This window comes from Zingiber officinale, unplaced genomic scaffold, assembly GCF_018446385.1.
Source record: "Zingiber officinale cultivar Zhangliang unplaced genomic scaffold, Zo_v1.1 ctg251, whole genome shotgun sequence".
NCBI lineage: Eukaryota > Viridiplantae > Streptophyta > Magnoliopsida > Zingiberales > Zingiberaceae > Zingiber > Zingiber officinale.
Genome location: NW_024589922.1, coordinates 743,088 through 769,134, shown reverse-complemented (window position 1 = coordinate 769,134; position 26,047 = coordinate 743,088). Strand labels below are relative to the sequence as shown.

The window sequence follows — 26,047 nt, the reverse complement described above, 5'->3', positions numbered from 1 at the left end:
TCCCAATTTATCGGGTTTATTGATTCATCGAACTAAATCTCACCCATTGATAAATTAAAGAAATAAATATCAAACATATGTGCTTGTTATTATATTAGGATTAAGAGCACACACCATAATAACCGAGGTCTTTGTTCCTTTATAAAGTCGGTATAAAAGGCGACCTCAAATGGTCCTACTCAATACACTCGAGGTGTACTAGTGTAATTATATAGTCAAGATAAACTAATACCTAATCACACTACGACCTTCTAATGGTTTGTTCCTTTCCATTCTGGTCGTGAGCTACTGTTTATAATTTATAAGGTACTGATAACATCATCTTCTGTATGTGGCACCACATACTATGTTATCTACAATATAAATTAAATGAACAACTACAAACAAATGTAGATAATTAGACCAAATGTGATTCTTTATTCATAATGAATGTTTACAAAGCTTAGGCTTTCAGTATACATTCCAACAATCTCCCACTTATACTAATGACTAAGCTACCATATCTTCTACCATACATCTGATTCCCATTCCCTCCACATGCCGATCGAAAGCTTTCGCCGGAAGGGCCTTAGTGAAAGGATCTGCCAGGTTATCCGCTGATGCAATCTTGGCGATGACAACTTCTCCTCGCTTCACGATATCTCTTATCAAGTGGTACTTGCGCTCTATATGTTTACTTGCCTTATGGGCTCGTGGTTCCTTCGAGTTTGCAATTGTTATCACAATAAATTGTGATGATTTTGGGCAAACCAGAATCACATCTAAGTCCATTAGAAAGTTCCTGAGCCATACTGCCTCAGAGGCTGCTACATACTCAGCTTCCATGGTTGAGTCCGAAACGCATTTATGCTTAACACTCCTCCATGAAATGGCTCCACCTCCTAAAGTAAACACATAGCCTGATGTAGACTTACTGTTGTCCCTATCTGATTGGAAATCTGAACCCGTGTAACCCAGAGGAAGCAAATCGTCTGCTTGGTAAACTAGCATATAATCTCTAGTCCTTCTCAGGTACTTTAATATATGCTTTACCGCAGTCCAATGTCCTTGTCCAGGGTTACTATGATATCTGCTAACCATGCCCACGGCAAAACAGATATCAGGTCTCGTACATAGCATTGCATACATTAGGCTTCCTACAGCCGAAGCATAAGGAACTGCTTTCATGTCCTCTATCTCTTTTGATGTCTTTGGAGACATCTCTTTAGATAGAGCTACTCCATGTCTAAAAGGTAAGAAACCTTTCTTGGAGTCTTGCATGCTAAAACGAGCAAGGATTGTATCTATATATGAAGCTTGGGATAGACACAACATTCTTTTCTTGCGATCCCTTATAACTTTGATCCCAAGAATGTGTGCACATTCTCCTAAGTCCTTCATATCAAATTGTTTGGACAACCATACCCTTACGTCCGATAATACCTTGACATTGTTGCCAATTAACAAAATATCATCTACGTATAGTACAAGAAATACCACCACGTTTCCGTTACACTTCTTATATACACAAGACTCATCCGGACACTGAATAAATCCATATGACTGGATTACTTCATTAAACCGGATGTTCCAAGACCTTGAAGCTTACTTCAGTCCATAAATGGACCGATTGAGCTTGCATACTAGATGCTCTTTGCCTTTTTCAATAAATCCTTCTGGTTGCTTCATATGGATGTTCTCTTCAAGACTTCCATTAAGGAAAGCTGTCTTGACATCCATTTGCCAAATCTCATAATCCATATGAGCAACAATGGATAAGAGTATCCGGATAGACTTAAGCATGGCTACCGGTGAAAAGGTCTCCTCATAATCGATTCCCTCTTTCTGAGTGTACCCTTTCGCAACAAGCCTAGCTTTGAAGGTTTCTACCTTCCCGTCTGTCCCTCTTTTCCTTTTGTAGATCCACTTGCATCCAACGGCTTTTACACCATCAGGTGGTTCTACAAGCTCCCAGACCTTATTAGAGTACATGGACTCTATTTCAGAATTCATTGCCTTTTGCCAAGATGCTGCATCTATATCTTGGAGTGCTTCGTCATATGACCGGGGATCAGGTTCATGTTTACCCGGGATCAAGTCCGAAGACTCTCCCAAAAACATGAATCTTTCAGGCTGCCTTACAACCCTCCCACTACGACGAGGCACTGTCTGTGGTTGTGTATCATGTGTGACACGTGTTGCAGTCTCTTGTGGTACTTCATCTTGTATTGTTGGTACTGAAGTAGACATGTCCTCTCTAAGTTCTTCTAAAACAACTTTACTACTGGGCTTGTGATCCATTATATAGTCTTCTTCTAAAAACTGGGCATTGGTGCTAACAATGACCTTCTGGTCTTTAGGACTATAAAATAAACCACCTTTTGTTCCTTTGGGATATCCTACAAACACGCGAACTTCTGTACGAGATTCTAACTTATCAGCATCTGGTTTCAGCACATGTGCTGGACTACCCCATATCCGAATATGTCTTAGACTGGGTTTTCGCCCATTCCACAATTCTATGGGAGTAGAAGAAACTGATTTAGAAGGTACTAAGTTCAGAACGTATACTGCTGTTTCCAGAGCATATTCCCAAAACGAATTTGGTAATTCTGAATAACTCATCATTGATCTAACCATCTCCATAAGAGTCCTATTCCTTCGTTCTGCTACACCATTCTGTTGGGGTGTTCCAGGTGCAGACAATTGGGATTGAATCCCGGCCTCTGATAAGTAATTCCTAAACTCTCCTAAGAGGTATTCGCCACCACGATCTGACCGTAGTGTCTTGATACTTTTACCTAGTCGTTTCTCCACATCAGCCTTGTATTCTTTGAACTTATCAAAGCACTCGGACTTGCGGCGCATTAGGTAAATGTATCCATATCTTGAATAATCGTCTATGAAAGAGACAAAATATTCAAAACCTCCTCTTGCCTGGACAGACATAGGACCACACAAATCAGAGTGAACCAACTCTAATACTTCTTTGGCTCTATACCCCTTGGCCTTGAACGGCCTCTTGGTCATTTTACCTTCTAAGCAAGATTCACAAGTTGGAAAATTTTCCAACTCTAATGAATTTAAAAGTCCATCGGCTATAAGCCTCTGAATCCTACTTAAGTTAATATGACCAAGCCTTAGATGCCAAAGATATGCTTGGTTCATTTCTGAAGGTTCTTTTCTCTTATTAGAATTAGAAGATGAATTATAAATTTCCATGTTTTGCTTTGTGGAAGAATTTGGATTTAAAATATACAAATTGCCAACTAATGCACCAGAACAGATAATCACTTTATTTCTTTTAATAACTACATCGTTACTGAAAGAAACTAAATATCCATCTAAAAACAGTTTAGAAACTGAAATTAAATTCTTTCTAAAACTGGGTACATAAAGACAATTTCTTAAAACCAAATTTCTATTTCTACTAAAAGATAAGTAGACGTCTCCCACTGCAACAGCTGCCACCTTAGTAGCATTGCCCATGTAGACGGTAATCTCCCTTCAGATAGTCGTTGGGTTTCCTGGAACCCCTGCAAGGAATTGCAGACATGATCAATGGCTCCGTATCTACACCAGGTGCTGGTAGATAACACCGCTAAACATGTTTCAACAACTAGAGTATGAGATATACCTTTGTTTTGGTTCTTACGAGGACAGTCCGCCTTCCAATGTCCTGCCTGCTTGCAGATGAAGCACTTGCCCTTCGGCTTCTTCATTCCAGCTTTAAATCCCGTACTCTGAGATTTATTCACTTTCTTTGCTGAACCAGTTTGTTTCTTCTTCTTCTTACCTTTCGGTTTAGAAGTAGAACCATTTTCAGCATAGTGAATTTGAGCATTGTGACGAAATAACCCTTCTGCTGCTTGAAGTTCTGTCAGTAGTTCCCCTAATGAATAAATCCTTTTATTATAGTTCAGGCGGAACTGCTCAAAACTTCTAGGTAGGGTTTGGAGGATCATATCGATCTGGGTTTCCCCATCAATTTCTCCTCCAAGGATCTGTATTTCGTTCAGATAAGCCATCATATTTAGGATATGATCCCTTACAGGAGTACCCTCTTGCATGGTGGCTGTCATTATCTTTCTCATAGCTTCTTGTCTAGAAGCCCTATCCTGATGACCAAAGAGTTCTTTGAGATTGTTCATAATATCATAAGCTGTTGGTAAATCTTTATGCTGATATTGCAATACATTTGACATTGAAGCCAAAATGTAACACCGCGCCATCTCATCTGCTTTTACCCATTTCCTATGATATTCAATCTCCTCTTGGGTAGATTCACCAGTGGGTGCATCAGGGCAATGCTCAGTCAGTACAAATTTATAGCTTTCAGCAGTAAGAACAATATCCAGGTTTCTTTTCCAATCTATGTAATTTGGTCCAGTAAGTCTATTTTGTTGAAGTATGATGGACAGTGGGTTGAAAGTCATCCTAAGAATCACAAATAACTTTTGGTCAGAACTCTAAATTTAGAATAATATTGATTCCTCAAACAATACTATTTTAATTTAACCAACACCTTAAAACACCGTGAATTTTGTATGCCACGTTAGTGTGGACGTATACAAATTCAACATTTGTAAAAGGAGGGTTTTAACCCATTAATTTTATTATCTTGTCAACCTAACTTTTTGACAAATAAAATTAATAGTTGGTATTATTTGGTCACACAAATAATAGCAGTGACTCCGTTGGGGAGGATACTATTAGATGTGTCTAAGTGTACACCATTACTTGACACTAAGTCCATTAATAAGATTATGCCCCTTCCGTTGGGGAAGATCACACGCTCTTTATTAACTTCCTATAGTCATCCATAAATGGAAGTCTGTTCTAGTGGTCCGCAAACAAGCTCATCCGTTATGGAGGAAGGCACTCAGAGCCAACGCGCAAGCTTGTTTGCATCACTTACAAACCAGTAATGGAGACCATGGGATTTACTTAAAAATCCTTCTCCCACTTAGTTATTTATAAATGAGGAATTTTAACTATGCTAGCCTACCAAACTTGTAAACTAACATGCACACACAGCACAATATAAAAGCAATAAATAGAAAATCTAATTTTCAACTATTATGGCTTTTATCTTTAATTGTCCTCCGTGTGTTGTCATCCGAAGCTGTTGCCATATTTGGCCACCGCCACCGGGTCTAACTGTCGCATCCATCTTGCTCCGAGTTCCGCTGCGCCTCTGGTCCTTAGAAGGTTCCACGCTTTGCAAGATTCGATCCGCGACATAAATAGAATTTTACATTTTGATCCTATATTCCATAAAAGGAATGTACATGTATCTAGATCAAAAATAAAATCCTAATAAAACTAAATACAGCTCCTGCTGTATTTTAATACAATCATGCACACACAGATAAATTGCCCTTGACATGTCCAAGGGTCCAATCACACACATAATTAACTAAAAGCCATAATAGTTGGATCCTGCATCCATAGAGTTAGCACATCCTACTATTAACGTGCCTAAATTATGTATGACATGTGCATAATTAAACTAAATACCAAATACACAGAGGCAAAACCCTAGCTCTGATACCAATTGTTGGTTGCTACTCGGAAAGCCTATAGGTTCCACTGTACAAAAATTTTGTACAAAGATCTGAACCTTTTCCTAGCTACCATGTGTTCTTTTAAATTAAATTTTGGATCTCCTGCGGAACTTAACACGTTTGATCTAAAACTTAATCTATTTGTTCTTTTAGGTTTTGACTTGGATCTCCTGCGGAACTTAACACGTTCGACCCAAGTCTCCTTAAGTTATTAATTCCATTAAATATTAATTTCCATAAAAGGTTCCCAATCGACGTGGCGAGGCACATGGCCTTCTTGGATATGGGAGCAACCACCACCGACTAGACAAAACCTTTAATAGAAAGCTAATATTTAATTTCCTAAAATAACTTTAGGTTAACCAAAGAGAACAATCAAATCACAAGGAAAAGAAAGAAACAAAAGAACACAACTTCGAAAAAACATATTCGAAATACTAGAACGTAAGCCTCTTGTATTTGGTATTATTTCCATAAATAACTAGCATGATGCGGAAATAGAAATTACTAGTTATACCTTGTAGAAAAACCTCTTGATCTTCTACCGTATTCCTCTTCTAACCTCGGACGTTGTGTGGGCAACGATCTTCCAAGATGAGAAACCACCAACCACCTTCTTCTCCTCCAAGCAAGGTTCGGCCACAAAAGAAAAGCTTCACCAAGGAGAAAAACCAAAATACTAACCAAGCTCCAAGAGATGCTAGCTTTCTCTCCTTCTTCTTCTTCTTCTCCAAGTAGTATCCGGCCACCACAAAAGCTCCAAGGAGGGGAGAGAGGTTCGGCCATCACAAGAGGAAGAGAGGGAGAGGATGAACCGGCCACCACAAGGAACAAGAGAGGGAGAGGAATAATAGATGTTGTATCTTGTGAAGGCACCCTCACCCCTTCTTTTATATTCCTTGGCCTAGGTAAATTAGGAAATTTAATTACAACAAATTTTCCTTAATTTCCTTGACATGATTTAATTGAGAAAAATAAAATAATATTTCCCCAATTAAACAATGATGGCCGGCCACATCAAGAGGAAACAAATTGGACAAGTTTTAATCAACAATTAAAACTTTCCTTATTTGTTTCCAGAAATTTTAAAAAATAAAATTTCTCTTTAAAAATCTCTTCATGGTTAATAAAAGGAAATATCTATAATTTTAATTTTATTAACATGTGAATAATTTTAAAGAGAAAATAAAAAACTCTCCAATCTACAAATAAGGAAAGAGATCTAATCTCTTTCTTTAATCTTTTATAAATCTTTTACAAGAGAGATATTTTAATTTTAATTCTCTTTAAAATATATCTTCCACATAATAATAAAATCTAAAATTAAATTTCTTTTTTATTTAATTATGGCCGGCCCTACTAGCTTGGGTTCAAGCTAGGGCCGGCCACCTTAAACCCAAGCTTAGGCCGGCCCTAGCTTGGTTCCCAAGCTAGCTTGGCCGGCCCCCTTTAGGTGGGTATAAAAGGTGGGTATATGTGGGTATAGTACTCTATAAATAAGAGGCTACGATAGGGACCGAGAGGAGGAATTGGTTTGGTCTCCGATAAAATTAAGCATCCGTTGAACACACAACTTAATTTTATCAATGATAATTCATTCCACTAGAGAACTATCATTGAACTACGCACCAATCCCAAATTACATTTTGGGCTCCTTTTTATCATGAGTGTGTTAGTCTCCACGTGTTTAAGATATCGAATGTCCACTAATTAAGTGAGTTACGACAACTCATTTAATTAATATCTAAGTCCAAGAGTAGTACCACCCAACCTTATTATCATGTCGGACTAAGTCCACCTGCAGGGTTTAACATGACAATCTTTATGAGCTCCTCTTGAGGACATTATCAACCTAGTATCACTAGGACACAGTTTCCTTCTATAATCAACAACACACACTATGAGTGATACCATTTCCCAATTTATCGGGTTTATTGATTCATCGAACTAAATCTCACCCATTGATAAATTAAAGAAATAAATATCAAACATATGTGCTTGTTATTATATTAGGATTAAGAGCACACACTTCCATAATAACTGAGGTCTTTGTTCCTTTATAAAGTCAGTATAAAAGGAACGACCTCAAATGATCCTACTCAATACACTCTGAGTGTACTAGTGTAATTATATAGTCAAGATAAACTAATACCTAATCACACTACGACCTTCTAATGGTTTGTTCCTTTCCATTCTGGTCGTGAGCTACTGTTTATAATTTATAAGGTACTGATAACATCATCTTCTGTATGTGGCACCACATACTATGTTATCTACAATATAAAATCATGATATGATACAATTCATGATATGTAGATAATTAGACCAAATGTGATTCTTTATTCATAATGAATGTTTACAAAGCTTAGGCTTTCAGTATACATTCCAACAAAGAACATGTTATGTTTCATAATGCATGTATGAATGGCTTATGTAAGAAGAAAAGCCTAAAGAGTTGCTTCCCTTAAGTTGGGACCAAGAGCACTCTTCATGTTATGGAAAAGAGTTGCTTCCCTTAAGTTGGGATCAAGAGTACTCTTCATGCTATGGTAAAGAGATGCTTCCCTTAAGTTGGGATCAAGAGCTCTCTTAATGATATGACAAGAATTATGACATGTATGATATAATGAGATATGATATGCATGATATTTTACTTTGTATGGCTTGTACCAAGGGTGGGCTCCATAAGCGCCCCGGGGTCGACGGACTATGAACGGACCTCGTTAAGGGATGGGCTCCTCAGTACGCCCCTAGGTTGACGGACTATGAATGGACCTAGATCCCTAGTAGGTTCGGAGCTAGCTACCCTGTCCTAGGGATTGCGCTCATTTATGTTTACATGTGGTACAAGCCAGGCCCCTTCTCATGATGATGATATGATATTCAAGTATGTATACTATATGTTTTGAAAGAAGCATGATGTATATGTGCATTCCATGATACATGTTTTAAAAATATACATATTGCATCTACATGCACATATTTATGAAATTATGTTTATACATCCTTATGAACAGGTATGAGTTATGATACATGTTTACATGATATGATAGGCTTCATGATATGTGCTTACAGAATGTGATATGAATCATGATATGCACTCACATGATATACTTTGATATGTTATGCTCCTTATGTGATATGATATATTATGTTCTGCTTTCTCTCATGTTATGTTATGAGATGTTATGGTTTTTACATGATAAGATATGTTCCATGTTATGATTCTCCATGCTATGTTATGCTATGCTATGGTTTTCTACATGTTATGTTATGTTATGTGTTTTTCGGATTTATGGGTAGGCAAGGACCTCACTAAGCCTTTGGCTTATAGCTACACGTTTTCCTTGTACTGCAGATAAAGGCAAGGAATGGATCAATTAAGGGGACTAGCAGGAAAGGTGATGGATGTGTGTGGAAGTGCTCGGTGGATAGATCTACTTAAGTTTTGGAACGTAATTCTTAAAAGTTCTTAAAGCAGGTTCTTATTTGGTTGCCTAGCCACCGCCACACGCATCTCCTTGCCTCTCCTGCTGCTCCTTTAGCTCATCCAGCTTTTTCCTTTATCTGTGGTACAAGGAAGGTAAGCTATGAGCACTCATGGCTCAGTAAGTTCCTTTCCTACTCACTAAAACCAAAAAGCATTACATAATCAAAGAATATATCAACATAACAAAATCTTAACTAGTCATGTCATAACATATCATACTCTTTAAGCATATATGCAACATAACAAAATCATAACTAATCATGGCATATCATCTCTTAAAGCATAGCATGAAACATAACATTGTAACGCCCGCCCTTCCAGGTAACACTAAGGCCACCCCGGAGGGACGGACGTCACTGAAACATAGACATCAATTACTAATGCATATGGATTCATGGCAGCGGAAGACTTATTTAAAATTTTTCTTTCTTTTATCATATGCATTTAGTTTACTTATCATGGCATGTGAATCAAAGCATACTGAACATTTCATCGTATCATCATCATTCTAACATGAATAAAATATCATAAGTGTATGAAATACTAGCTGAAATCATCATCATAAGCATAGGGTCCAACTTAGTTCACATACACAGCATAACTAAATATAACTTTGGTTTCATATATTGTAGTACTTTATGGTTGACTTGATGTTATGTTTTTATTTAACTTGTTATCATGTTATGGAAACCATATTAGTGTAGTTGGGTTTTTATTAAACCAAGAAAAATGTTTTTAAGTCTTCCGCTGTAATATGTACGTAGAGTATCGTAACCCCGTCCCTTAGGGTTAGCAGGGAGGGCGGGCGTTACAATCAGAACAGTGTTGGGCTTCGCCTTCTTAAGGTTTAGCTCAGCAGTTCTAAACATGCTAAGCAGCTCGGGCAGTGGCTTGTCAATCTCGTTCATATTGTAGTTTAGAACTAATTGACTGTAGCTATCCGGCAAGGATTGCAAGATCAGGTCAGTGGCCAGCTCTTGGACTAGAGGGAACCCCAACCTTTGTAGGTTCTCTATGTACCCAATCATTTTGAGTACATATGGGCCTACGGGAGCCCCGTCTGACATCTTGCACTGAAACAGTGCCCTTGAGATCTCAAATCTCTCATGCCTCGCTTGTCCTTGATACAGTTGACGAAGATGTTCAACCATATCGTAAGCGCCCATTAACTCGTGTTGCTTCTGAAGCTCAGAGTTCATGGTCGCAAGCATTAGACAAGACACATCTAATGTATCATCTTGATGCTTCTTGAAAGCATCTCGGTCAGCTCACGGGGCAGTGGCAGGAGGAGCCTCCGGAATGGGCTGTTCTTGGGTGAGAACTATTCTCAGGTTCCTGTACCAGTCCAGGAAGTTTGCTCCGTTTAGCTTGTCCTTCTCGAGGACAGATCGCAGGGAGAAGGTGTTCGTGTTCGACGTCAAGGCAATTCTACAACAGAAATAAATGCAGAAATAAGTATCATATTCTTAATCATTTAATTAGGCCTTTTAACTAAATGATGCTCCCACTGAATTCTATAATTCATGTGGGACAAGATCCACATCATACTAACCCTTGAGTTAGCTTTGGTTAAAACGCCCAAGATTTAGTATGATTGGTCGGTAACGATTACCAATTACATCTCTATGCAACTCTTGTTTATAGAATCAAAATCCGCATTTATATTAAAACTCGAGTTAGCTTTGGCTAATTCGCCCGAGAGTTAATATATATGTGATTTTGACTTAACTTTCCAACCGTTGGAAGAATGCCTATAGTTATACTCGATCCAACCAAGTTAACTAGGAATACTCAATCTAATTGAGTTGTACTCACCCATGCGTTGATAGGCGGGACCAAGATTGTCCCTCCGTACCCTACCAAGATAGTATGTGTTGCTCTGCTTTGGCAGATTCAACAACTACATGCGATCGAGGTAGTGGTAGGTATCACGGCATGGTAGACATTACGAGTTGACGTGATTTAGATCTAATCTAAACGATGATGTGTATCATATACTCGATAGATCTAATCTAATCGAAGGGTGCATCATGTGCACGACTTAGATCTAATCTAATCGTTAGGCACTAATTAATTACTTAATTAACTAGCATGCATCACATACACACAAAAGCAATTAATTAAATTAATTTGTGATTTAGTCATGGCCCTACTATGATCTTCTCAAGCCAATGAGAAGATCAGATGGTCAACCTAAGGTCAACAACTTCTCAAGCTTCTTCCTTTGACCACCTTGTGTTGCTCGCGCCCTCCTCGTAACTCCGTCTCGTGTGGACCTTCCACCGCTTCAAAATTGCATTACAATTTTGAAACTCGAGTTACATTCGAGTTTGAATCTAATTTACAACCAGAATATAAGAGAAAGGCACGACGCGCAGGTCGCGAAAATAAAATAAAAAAAATAAAATACAAGCACGCACATCACATAACGGCACGCAGGCCGTATTATGAATTACAACACAATTGACCAATCGAATTGGGTCTTTGGGCCATGAATATCACAAAAATAATATATAATTCAAAATTATTTATTTTTCATAATTTTCTGTAATTTTTCATAATTTTACAGATTTTATGAGTAAATTTTTCCCGGCGGTCCCGATTAGCGATTTCGGGCGCAATCACGAAGCAAATCCCCTTGCGGGGTTAGGGGTAGTACCCCTACCCATGATCTAACCATCACGAGTTGCTCCTAAGCGATCCAAGAGCGCCTTAGCCCGCTGTCCCAAAAGATTTTGGGTCGAAACATTACCGTGTTTGGAAAAACTTCTCGGTAGTCGAAGCCTACAAGTGCCGAAACACTTGTGCTTCACTTCTACGAGAAAATTACCCATTAAAACTATAAAAAACATGAATTTACAGAAAGTTTACAGATCTATATTTTTCATAAAAATATGCATCTAAACTCGTACTCGCTTCGCATGTGGCTCTGATACCACTGTTGGGTTTTTCAGGCCGCGAAAACCGCGTTTTCGCGTCGCGGAAACCCCGAATCACCTTAGCCAACGGATCTCGTGCGAAGAAATGATTTAAAAACAAAATTACGAGTACGAGTTTCTACTTAGATCTACTCCTAGATCTACATGAAACGAGTTATACATTTGAAGCGAAGCCCTTCGCGTTCCCGCTCGTCCAAACGGTGTCGGATCTCAAGAGTATCAAGATAGATACTCCTCTAGAAGTATCCACACGGACAACTTAGGTGGAGAAGACCTAAACAAAGGTGTGCTAGCACCTTGATAGGTCACGGCAAGAAGAGGAGAGGGAGAGGAAGAGAGCTCCAAGAGGAAGAAGAAGGAATAATGCACACTTGAATGAGGAAAATCAATCTGATTCCCATTCAAAAGTGGCCGGCCACTTTCAAGTTGTGTAACTCCCAAAAAATTGCATTAAGTGCAATTAATGTGAAGCTATTAAAGAAAATGGCTTTGTAACTTCCATGAGGTGGCACCCATGATGATGTGGAGTAACATCATTGGTCCACATCAATGCCAACTCACAAATGAGGTGGCAAATGGTCAAGTCAAAATTGACCTTTCATCTTCCTTCTCAAGTCAAGTCAAACTTGACCAAATCTCTCTTATGGTTGATCTAATATAACCATTTGATTCAAGCCAACTTAATATAACGAATCTAATTCATTTAATTAAATTGATTCAATGAGTCATAATCTAAATTAGACTCATTGAACACATGAATCAACTTGAGTCTAACTCAATTAGCCCAATTAGGATTATCTTAATCCAATTTGATTCATCAAATGAATCTAATCCTCTTGGTTCATCATATGAACCTAATCTCCATCTAATTGTCCTTTGTGTATGACCCTATAGGTTCTTGTAACGTTGGCAATGCCCCTAAACCCATTTAGGAGCATAAGTAATGAGCGGTATCTAGCAACACATCATTACTACCCAAGTTACAAGAATGTTGAGATCCAACATCACCTTGTGACTACTAATTGTGACTCCTCACAAAATATGACAAGTGCCCTTCTATCCTAGACATCTAGATTGATCAATGTGAGGCATAGACCGTGTCATCCTCTAACAAATCTAAATCTTGAACTCCAAGTAGATTCACTAAATCAAATGAGCTCAATATCTCATATTAACTCATTTGGGCATGACCATGCACTTCGTGGTCTCACTTTATCAAGAATACCGATGTCACTCCCGTCATATAGGAGGGATAGATCCCATCTACATCACTCACATCCCTCCGCATAATTTGTTACATACCCAGTAATCGCCTTTATAGTCCACCCAATTACGGGTGACGTTTGATGAAACCAAAGTACATAACTCCTTATGTAGGGATCCATGGTGACTTCAGGTCTAAGGACTAGTAGTCATACTAATAGCCACATGAGAAAGTATATGACACTCATATAACGATCCATGATACTTTCTCATGGCGGGTCATTCAATATACATTCTCCAATGCATACCCATGTGTCAACTTGATATCTCTATATCCATGACTTGTGAGATCAAGTCATCGAGTGGACCTACATGCTAGTCTTATTGCATTAACATTGTCCCTAAATGTTAATACTCGACTAGGAATGATTAATAGTAGTGTTCCCTATATCATCTCACTATCGATTCAACCAATCGATTGATATAGGTAAGAACCTTCTACTTAAGGACGTTATTATACTTAGTTTATTTGGCACCAATACAAGTAAACATAATAACCAAAAACCAAATTCCTTTTATTTATATAATAATATGATACAACAAGTCCGTAATACAATCATCAAATGATTGGCTCTAGGGCTCTAACTAACATGCATATGGAGAGCTCTTAGCACAACAAGAGCTTGGCCATCAACAGCAAACTCAACTTCACTAGTATCTTCAACTGATGGAGTGGACTCATTTCCTTCATCTTCCTCTTCAGTTTCGATCTCCCCATTATCCAATATGATCATTGATCGCTTGTTTGGGCATTGAGAAGCAATATGACCTGATCCTAAATAACGAAAACATTTGATGTCACGATTTCTTTGAGGTTGGGAAGATGAGTTACCCCTATCTTTGTTGCTAGGTTGTGTCTTGGCCACATTCGTCTCTCCCTTTGATTTTGAAACTGCTTTCTCAGTTGGTTTTGATGACCCCCACTTCTGCTTCCAAGGGGATGAACTCGCAGCCTCATACTTGGAAGATGATCGCACTCCTTTCTTGAGTTGTCTTTCAACTTTCATTGCCATGTGTACCACATCGTCAAGCTTCACGTAGTGATGCAGCTCAACAATATTGGCAATCTCACGGTTCAGGCCACAAATGAACCGAGCCATGGTTGCCTCTCGATCCTCCTCAATGTTAGCCCGAATTAAGGCTATCTCCATCTCCTTGTGGTAGTCTTCCACAGTCATGGACCCCTGCTTCAGACTTTGCAATTTCAAATGTAAGTCCCGATAATAGTGAGATGGAACAAACCTTCTTCTCATAACGGCTTTCATATCCTCCCAATTGTCGATGGGAAGCTCACGATTTCGACGTCTACTCAGGGTCAGCTGATCCCACCATATAATGACAGACGGTAAAAGTCGCCGCAGCAAGCTTCACTTTCTTCTCCTCCGAGTAATTGTGACAATCGAATACCAGCTCAACTTTCCTCTCCCATTCAATATAAACATCAGGGTCATTTTTACCTTGAAATGGAGGAATGGATAGCTTGTTGGTGCCCATGTTACGATCTACGACTTCCCTTTCTCGGTGTTGCCTTTGAACATGCCTTGGCCTTTCGGGTCTGATAGCCCTAGCCCTCCTCCAAGTAGCATTGGAGACCACTTCATTGCTCGCCCCATCATCGTAGTCATCATCTGGGACATTTGGAGCAAAATGTGGCCGCTGGTCGGGTCTCCGATGCCTAGGTAATGGCTCTTGCTGAAGTTGTTCAAGCCGATCCTCATGCCTATCCAACCGATCTCGAATCTCATTGAATACGACATTCATGCGCTCAAATTGTTGTTGTATAGCCCGCATGATTGTAGTCGGATCAGCCCCTCCTCCATCACTTGGATCAACCCTACCACCATGCTCTCGAGACATAGTGAGCTGCAACTGAAATATTATGAACAAAAGAGGATCCTCACTCACTCCCTCACGTATTTGCACTCAGTTGGATGTCACAAAAATACTTGTGTTTCACTCAGAAAATTGAGTTATCTCTGCTCACTTGTTTTCCTCCAAAAAGTTCTAGAGAAACTAAGCAAGTCAAAACAAGCAAACACTTATTCAACCCAACAAACTCAGAATACCGATTCTAGGCTCAGTTGGATCGAGGTTACGATGTCAATCAAGGAACGATGGAAAGAAGATATGAAGCAAACAGAAATGATGATATGATGAAGCAAAATAGAATTGATGATAAGATAGAGAAAATCAAATCAAAGCAGCACAATGGAGATGGTAAACGGAGTTGAAAAGAAACGTGCAAATGGAAACGGAATCACGGCAGCCACAGATGGCACTAGATGTATATCATGAGATGCAATCAAAACAAATCAAACGATGTTTGTTCTTCCTTTTCTTTTCTGCTCTCTCTCTTTTTTTGTTTTTCTTTTCTGTTCTTCTTTTTTTTTATTCTTCCTTTTTTTTTTCTTTTTTTTTTTTGCAACAATACTAGAAAGTAGATGAAGATAACAAGATTGTGATGATAGAAACAAAATAAATACTAGGAAAGATAGATAAACCTGATTTGGAACTTGGCTCTGATACCAAAGATGATGCGAACCTCGACGAACAATGCCGCGAGACCTAGCAACAATAAGATTGGAACTCAGTTCTGGGATCGTCCAAAGGAGGTTTCGGAGGGATGGAATATTGACCCGTTGATTATAGAGAATCAAGAACCAATATTATGAGAACAATGGAGAATATCGACCCAATGATTATAACAAATTCAAGAACCGATATTATAAAAGTGCCGAGAATTACAAGTGCTCACCCGTAATCCCTGCAGAGTTGCTGAAGAACAACAAGGAGGAAAACTCTCTCAAAATATAATGTTTGCTACCCTCTTTGATATCTACTCAAGACATTATATAGAACTGAAAATGGTAGTTTCCAAGGCATGGAAAGAGAAGATAATGAATGCAAGTCTTCATGCACACTCCCTTTCCAACAAATGGTAGTTTCCAATGCATGGAAAGAGAAGATGATGAATGCAAGTCTTTATGCACACTCCCTCTAGCTGTCCTCCAACTTGGGAATTCGTCCAAAATGTAGGTGGCATTAAATGGCACACCAATTCCAACCAGAATGGTGTGTTTTCCCATCATTCTAGTATGGTATTTGGCTAGGAACATGTTGCATAATGATATTCCATTCTTCCGTAGCTAATTGGCCCATTTTAAGGTCGACTTATATGAAGTTGATCATTCGGCATGGCATCGACTGTAACTCCATAGCCTGCCCTTCCAAGATACGAGATGTCAATGCTTGTATAACATGTTGAACTTGCTTGACCTCTGTTTTCATTATCAGCTCAGCTGGCATGTGCAAGTCCTCTTCATGCTCCTCGTGGTTCGGGACATATATCTCAACTTGCAGTCTTGTCTCATTGGCTTGGAGCTGATCTGGAGTTGTATCACGAAGTATTCATAACCTCCTCTTGCCTGGATAGACATAGGACCACACAAATCAGAATGAACCAGTTCTAACGCATCTTTGGCTCTATACCCCTTGGCTTTAAAAGGTCTCTTGGTCATTTTACCTTCTAAGTAGGATTCACATGTTAGAAAGTTTTCCAACTCTAATGAACCCAAGAGTCCATCGGCTACAAGCCTTTGAATCCTACTTAAGTTAATATGACCAAGCCTTAGATGTCAAAGATATGTTTGGTTCATTTCCGAAGGTTCTTTTCTCTTATTAGAGTTAGAAGATGTGTTATTAATTTCCATATTTTGCTTTGTGGGAGAAATTGGATTTAAAGTATATAAATTGCCAACCAATGCACCAGAACATATAATCACCTTATTTCTCTTTATAACCACATTGTTACTAAAGGAAACAGAATATCCATCCAAATACAGTTTAGAAACTGAAATTAAATTCTTTCTAAAACTGGGTACAAAAAGATAATTTCTTAAAATCAAATTTCTGTTCCTATCAAAAGATAAGTAGACGTCTCTCACTGCAACAGTTGCCACCTTAGTAGCATTGCCCATGTAGACGGTTATATCTCCTTCAAATAGTCGTCGGGTTTCCTGGAACCCCTGCAAAGAATTGTAGACATGATCAGTGACTTCCGTATCTACACACCAGGTGTTGGTAGATAACACCGCTAAACATGTTTCAACTACTAGAGCATCAGATATACCTTTATTGTTTTGATACCTACGAGAACAGTCCGCCTTCCAATGTCATGACTGCTTGTAGATGAAGCACTTGCCCTTCGGCTTCTTCATTCCAGCTTTTTGTCCTGTACCCTGAGGTTTATTCACTCTCTTTGTTGAAAAGACCTGTTTCTTCTTCTTCTTGCCTTTCGACTTAGAAGTAGAACCATTTTCAGCATAGTGAATCTGAGAACTGTGATGAAATATACCTTCTACTACCTGTAGTTCTGTCAGAAGTTCCACCAACGTATACTCTTTTTTTTTCATGTTATAGTTCAGGCGAAACTGCTCAAAACTTCTGGGTAGCGTTTGGAGAATTATATCGACCTGGGTTTCCCCATCGATTTCTCCTCCAAGGATTTGTATTTCGCTCAGATAAGCCATCATTTTGAGGATATGATCTCTTACGGGTGTCCCCTCAGACATGGTGGCTGTCATTAACTTTCTCATTGCCTCTTGCCTAGCAGTCCGACTCTGGTGCCACAAGAGTTCTTTGAGATTGTTCATTATATCATAAGCAGTTGGTAAACTTGATGCTGATGTTGTAATACATTTGACATTGAAGTCAAAATGTAACACCACGCCATCTCATCTGCTTTTACCCATTTCTTATGATACTCAATCTCCTCTGGGGTAGAGTCACCATTAGGTGTATCTGGGCATGCCTCTGACAGTACAAACTTATAGCTTTCAGCAGTTAAGACAATATCCAGGTTTCTTTTCCAATCTATATAGTTGGGACCAGTAAGTCTATTCTCTTTCAGAATAATAGCCAGTGGGTTGAAAGTCATCCTAAGAATCACAAAATAAATTTTGGTCAACACTCTAAATTTAGAATAATATTGATTCCTCAAACAATACTATTTAAATTTACCAACACCTCAAAACACCGTGAATATTGCATGTCACGTTAGTGTGGACGTATACAAATTCAACATTTGTAAGAGGAGGGTGTAACCCATTAATTTTATTATCTTTCCATCTTAAATTTATGACAAATAAAATTAATAGTTGGTTTTCCTTTGGTAACACAAAACAATAGCAGTGACTCCGTTGGGGAGGATACTATTGAATGCGTCTAAGTGTATACCATTACTTGATACTTCGTCCATTAAATAGGATTGTGCCCCTTCAGTTGGAGAAGATCACACGCTCCTAAATAATTTCCTATAATCATCGATAAAGGAAGTTTGATCTAGTGATCCGCAACAAACCCATCCGTTGTAGAGGGAGGCACTCAGAGCCAACACGCAAGCTTATTGCATCACTTACAAACCAGTAATGGAGACCGTGGAATTTATTAAAATCCCTCTCCCACTTAGTTATTTAAAAATGAGGATTTTAACCTATGCTAGCATACATCACATGCACATAAACATCACAGTAAATAAAAGTAATAAATTTGGAAATAAATTTTCCAACTATTATGACCTTTTCCATCACTGTCTTCAGTATGCTCCAACCCTAGCTGCTACCATCTTTAGCCACCACCATCAGGTTGAGTTGTCGCATCTATCTTGCTTCTTATTCCACTGCGTCTCTGGTCCTCCAAAAGCGCCACGCCTCGCTAAGATATGATCCGCGACAAATATAGAATTTTACATATATTGATCCTATATTCCATAAAGTAATGTACATGTATTCTAGATCGAACAAAAATAAAATTCTAAAAATAATATAGCTCCTGCTGTATTTGATACATACAATAATGCACACAAAATAATGCCCTTGACATGTCCAACGGTCTAATCACACACAATATCTCAATGTTATAATAGTTGGAGCCTGCAAGCACAAAGTTAGCACATCCTACTATTATCCTACCTAAATTATATATGACATGTGCATAATTAATTTGAAAACCAAAACACACAGAGGCAAACCCTAGCTCTGATACCAATTGTTGGTTAGTCCTAGGAAGGTCGTACCGGTTCCACTGCATAAAAATTTTGTACAAGTGTCGAACCTTTCCTTAAATAACCTATTGTCTTCTTTAGAAGTTAAATTAGGAATCGCAGATGGAACTTAACATCATTGATTCCATATTTAACTTATCTGTTCTTAATGGTTTAGATTTGAATCGCAAGCGGAACTTAACACTATTGATTCAAATCCACCTACGTTATAAATTCCATTAAATATTAATTTTCAAAATTGGCTTCCAGGACTGCATGGCGAAGCACATGATCTTCTTGGATATGGGAACAACCACCATCGCCTAAACAAAGCCTTTTAAGGAAAGCTAATATTTAATTTCCTTAAATAACTCTAGGTTTAACCAAAAAGAACAATTGAATCACAAATTCGAAAAACAAAGAAAACACAAACTCGAAAAATAAATTCGAAAAAATAGATCTAATGCCTCTTGTGTTTGGAATTCATACAAAGAAAAATAACTAGTATGATGCGGAAGAAAATTACTAGTTATACCTTCTCTTTGTATGTTAATGACCTCGAGATCTTCTGTCGTATTCCTCGCCTCGCCTTGGGCGTTGTGTGGGCGACGATCCTCCAAGATGAACACCACCCAAAGAGCTTTCTTCTTCCTCCTCTAATATTCGGCCACCACCACCACCAAGGAAAAGAGAGCAAGGGAAAGGAGAGGGAGAGAGGGGCGGGCCACACCAAGATCTCCAAGTAAGAGAATAAGAATTGTTGTATCATAAGGCCTCCCCTCCCCTTCTTTTATATTACTTGCCCAAGGCAAATAAGGAAAGACTTTTTACAAAAATTAAAATCTTCCTCTAGTTTTTCCTTTTCCCTTTTTATTTTTCCTTTTCTTTCCTTTGGATTAATTAATCACCAATCATTGATTGGGTTTAATCCTATTGGCCGGCCCCTTGCTTGGGCACCAAGCAAGGTGGCCGACCACCTCATCAAAGGAATAATAATTTTTTATAAAATTTTATAAGCCCTTATAAAATTTTACAAGCTCTCTTCTAATTTCCTAAAGTAGGAGTTAAAAAGGAAAGTTTTAAAACATTAAAACCATGTTTTAAAATTTAAAACTTCTCTTATAAAATTTTCTTTTTTTAACATGGTGATAGAAAATTTAAATTTTAAAACTTCTCTTCCTTTTTTTTCTAAACCATGAGGGTGGTTAAAAAAGGAAAGTTTTAAAACTTTTAAACTTTCTTTTAAAACATGTGGCCTAATTCAAATAAGGAAAGTTTTATATTTTAAAATCTCTCTTTTAAAACTTGTAGATTTCTACAAAGAGAAGATTTTAAAAATTCAAAACACCCCTCCTTGTTTGAATTATTGTGGCCAGCCCCTACATGCTTGGGCACCAAGCAAAGGGCCGACCCTTTAAGAGTAGATGGTGGCCAGCCATTGCTTGGTCACCAAGCAATGGACCGGCCCCCTTCTTGGACACCAAGATGAGCCTTTCTTTGAATGGACATGAGGCTTTAATGAGGGTACGACAGGGACCTAGAGGAGAAATTGGTTTTAGCCTTCCGATGAGCTTGAGTATCTCTTATTCGCCCCGAACACGCAACTCAGGTTCATCGATAATAATTCATTCCACTAGAGAGTTATTATCGCACTACCACACCAATCCCAAATTACATTATGGGCTCCTTCTTATCATGAGTGTGTTAGTCTCCCTGTGTTTAAGATAACGAATGCCCACTAATTAAGTAAGTTACTGACAACTCACTTAATTAATATCTAGCTCCAAGAGTAGTACCACTCAACTTCATTGTCATGTCGGACTAAGTCCACCTGCAGGGTTTAACATGACAATCCTTATGAGCTCCTCTTGGGGACATTCTCAACCTACACTACAACAAAAACCCTCATAGACATCGGTGGAACAACAACGGTTTTAAGCAAAAACCGATGTCTTTGAGTATTTTACATCGGTTTTTCCAAAAATCGGTGTCTATAAGCGCAGATTTTCGCTCATAGACATCGATTTTTTAGGCGATGTCTATGAGCGCCTTTTTTTCGTTAATAGACATCGATTTTAACAGTGGTTTTTAAAATCCAGTGTTAATAAACCAAAATAAAATATTTTAATTTTCCCACTTGCCAAAATTTGCAACACTATGAAGTTCCCTCCAAACCTAAACCTATATCCCGCCCCTTCATCCGACCATCTCTCTCAGCCTAAACCTAAACCTAAACCTCCGACCATCTCTCTCAACCTCATCTCCCTCTTCCCCTTCCTAGATCGACGCCCCTTCCTCTCCCGATCAGGATCAAGACACGATGCCCTTGCTTCTCCGTCCAATCACACCGCATCTCCTCCAACTCCTCCCTTTGGGTGAGAAGAGGAAGCCTTCTTCGCATTTTGGTATGTTTTTCTTCCACAACACTTGTTTTTATATTCTGCAGTCAAAGACTTAGCTCTCCTTCTTGCCTTCCCAAATTCGTTGGGTTTCTCCTTCCCGATCGCCATGTCCTCCTCCCTCCTCCTCCTCCTCCTTTCTCTCTTCTTCCCTTCCTCCCTCTCCGCGGCGGTGACTGCCCAATCGTCGGCCTCGCCGTCCAACAGCTCCACTGTCTACGACATCCTCCAGGAGTACAACCTCCCTCCCGGCATCCTCCCCGACACCGTCAAGTCTTTCTCCGTCACTTCCAACGGCTACTTCGTCATCGATCTCTACGGAGAGTGCTACGTCGACTTCGAGTACGTCGTCTACTATGCCCCGCGCGTGTCTGGCTTCCTCGGCTACGGCTCCGTCTCCAACCTCGAGGGTGTCCAGATCCGGAGCTATCTCATCTAGTACGGCGTCAGCTACATCAAGGTCGACCTCCCCTACTCCGATTTCGTCTACATCCAGTTCGGCTAGGTCACTCACAAGCTCGGCATTGACCAGTTCCAGCACATACACTCTTGCAGAGGGAATCTCTCTCTGTTTCAGCGCGCCAAGAAGGTTGTCCATTTAGCGTCCGAGGTAATGCCACTGTGTAGTTTCTGCGTTTACAATCGATTTACTTTAGTCCATGAGTCAGAGAGACTTTCTAAGTAGCAAAGGTTGCAGGGAGAATTTAAAAGGGCTTATTTTATCCTTGCTTGATAGAGAAACTAAAAAGAATCCAGCTGGACTTCATTGATTCAATGTTCTTGTGAACAAGTGGAACGATGTCTTTAGTAGTATGAGAATTACAAACTCCGTCGGTCTAACTTTGAAATAAAAATCTTGCTAACAAAACAAAAAAAGAAGAAGAGAGAAATAGATAACCCTAGTAGTTTTTTCAATGTTCTTTTAGTCATTTAGTATAATTCAGGGAAATATTGAAGTATAGTCCTGAAATTGGTCAAAGAGAATCTCTTCCATAGATCTTGTTTCTTGCGAAGTGTTTTTCTTTTCATTAGTGTTATTATAGATCTATCAAAACTTTTATAGGGATTTTTCTTATCTTTCATAATGCTTTTTTTAAAAAAAAAATCAAATTTATCTCAACATATCCCACAACTGTTAAGTCGATGATGTAGAAAATGTAGATCAGCCTCTTTAACTACATTGCTTGTCAACTGAGGATAAACTTGCAATGTTAAATTAGTGGAAAATGGAAAAACCTTACTTACCCCTGAATCCCTAACCCCACAGCTGCTGAAACCCTCCCTCGACTTTGCTGGTGCCAGCCTCAACAACATCTAGCTTGACTCCCTGCTGGCGTATTACCTCAATGGTGACTTTGCCTTCCTTGCCAACTTCACAAATCATTTATTAATTAACTCTTTTTAATGTTTTCATAGATATGGAATTCCATAGGTTGTAATAGATTTATTAATTAACCCTTTATTTTATGCAAGTATGTCTATGATGGGGAATTTTGTTATTGGTTATATATTGAACCATTTTTTTCCATTTCAGAATATTTTTGTTCCCCAACTTTGAGCAAGTCATGTGAAAGAAAGAACCATACTGCCCTTTTTTACAAGAATTTTTGTAAGAAAGCAGTTGCAATCAACATGAGTTGTAAATTTTACATATACTGCTTTATGCATTTCATTATACACTCTAGTCGGTGAACTTCAATTTGTCCATGGAGTATGTAAGTTTGTCATGCACTATTCATTCCCTTGGAAAAATGCTTGAAATTAACAGAATTTAATCTCTATCATACATAATTTCCATTCAAGATGACAACAGATATTACTCAAGTAGAGGTGCACATTTAAATCTCAAACGTGCAGAAAAAGCTCGCATATTGGTTAACAAGATTCCAGGTATGATTTGCACAACCTTGATAAATTTAATTTTAGGTAAAATAATGGCATGTAGCCATGAGGTAAGGAATGTATCCGATCCACTTGGTGAAATAGGTTTGCTTTTTTAGTAATTATGATGATTTTCTTTTTTGTCTCCCTTTTACATATTTAACATACACTTGGTACTTGGACACGTTTACAGTGGCTGCTTGTGACTTGTTGATTATTTTTTACATTTATGTGCCTTATCTGACGATTCTCATGACTTGCCTTGAAACAAGGTAGTAGTAAATTCTATAATTGTGTGAGTGTAGCTGATGGGTAACTTTTGATTACAAAATGTGTATTATAACCAAGTTAATTGCTGATCATTGTTGGTGTTCGTTTGAACAGATTATTTATTTGGAAGCATGTGAGAGTGGCAGTATCTTTGAAGGTTTAATGCCAGAAGACCTTAATGTATATGTGACAACAGCATCCAATGCTGTTGAAAGCAGCTGGGGAACCTACTGTCCTGGGATGGATCCTCCACCACCACCGGAATATATGACTTGCCTTGGTGACTTGTACAGCGTTGCATGGATGGAAGACAGGTTTGAGTTTTATACCTAAACAAGTCATATCTGTTGTCAAGTTCAAAAGGTCTAAACATTTTATTGCATTTAATTTATTTTTTTTCATGTTAATGGGCTGACATTAGATTGTTTGGTTCCGCTAAGGATTTTTTTTTTAAATGTATTTCCTTCTTCAGTGATTTTGTTTCTTTTGAGATGAAACAACAAAGAGGCACTGAAGTACAACAAATTGGATTAGAGCATCGAATCCAAGTTCAATTGTTGAATTTTCTTATTAGTAACTTAGTTTTAATTACAAGATGTTAGTGCATTACAGAATAGCTACACTTTTAAGTCTTGCTAATGACATAGCTTTATTTGTTTAAAATTTCCCCAAGAAAATTTTGCTTCGGACATTAAATGCTTTTTACCTTTTACTCTTCTCAAAGCCATAACTTGGTCTTTCTTGAAAAACTTTGTCAAGAAATTAGCGTGTGGTTACTGTTGTCACAATAACAGAATGTAAATTTTACTGCTGCAAAAGTCATCTTGGTTCTTAATTTTGACACACGGCCTGGTGTGCTAACTCATTTACAAGATAAAAAGGAGCCAGAACTTCCATTTGTAATGGTATTCCTATTTTTAAGGGTAGAAATCCTCCAAACATAGGAGCCTTTTCAATATGATGGCATTGCTAACCTTCTAATTATATTTATGGCAGTGAGAATCACAATCTAAAGGAGGAAATGGTTGGGAAATAGTATGAGTCAGTAAGTTCCTGTTAATCTCTATTATAGTCCTCTTCTTGTTTTTTTGAAGGGTTTCTCTGATAATGTGTTCAGGTGAAGATGAGGACATCAAACCAGAACACATACAGTGCAGGGTCTCATGTGATGGAGTATGGTGATAAGAATGTAAAACCTGAGAAGTTGTACCTTTACCAGGGCTTTGACCCTGCCAATGCCAATTTAACTGAGAATGGACTTCGCCTCAACAAGCAGATGGGAGTCATCAATCAGAGAGATGCTGACCTCCTATTCTTATGGCACATGGTGAGTGAAGAACACTTCGTTTTCCCTTATTATTTTTATGCTATTTCCATTCATAGCAATGATTTAACTTGGAGACTGAATGATTTAATAAGAACATTGTATCTTTGGTACCATTCTAAGGGCCTAGTACCAAGGGATGTGTGAGTGACCTTGATTTCTAGCATATTGATCGATAATGTTATATTTAACCTGTGAACTTGGAGCAGTGGAGAGAAAAACTATATACACGGATTTCATATGTAAGTAGGAAACATGGCAGTTTCAATTGGTTTTAACTATCAGTATTGTCTTTCAACTGATTTAGACCCATTTGTCGATCTTTTCATGCAGTTTCCATCTTTCAACACTGCAGATTCTGTTTTGGAGCACCTTTTTAACCCCTTGCGTTGTTCTTATATCTTAACAACCTAGTGTTTGCTTTCAGTATGAAAGATTAGAGGAAGGGTCAAACAAAAAGAAGGAAATTCTCTCGGAGATCACTGAGATGATGATGCACAGAGCACACCTTGACAGTAGCATCGAACTCATCGGCAATCTAATTTTTGGATCGGATGTTGCACCTTCAGTCCTCAAAACCATGAGGCCATCTGGTCAGGCTCTGGTTGATGATTGGGTTTGCTTGAAAACAGTGGTAAATATTGTGCTCTAGCGGATTCATCTTCACAATCTATTTTATTAAACATGACCATGTGTTAACAAAAAACCTTAGGTCCAAGCATTCGAGTTGCATTGTGGATCGCTCACTCAATATGGCATGAAGTATATGCGAGCTTTTGCAAACATATGTAACGAGGGTGTCTCGAAGGATGCGATGGAAGAAGCTTGTGGTAATGTTTGTGGAAGTTACAACTCAGCTAAGTGGAGTCCCTTTATCCATGGCTACAGTGCATGA

General features: G+C 38.6%; 1 pseudogene; it reads left to right on the top strand.

The window, feature by feature from the left end:
* Nucleotides 1-23,948: 23,948 nt before the first annotated feature.
* Nucleotides 23,949-26,047, top strand: LOC122037294 (annotated as a pseudogene).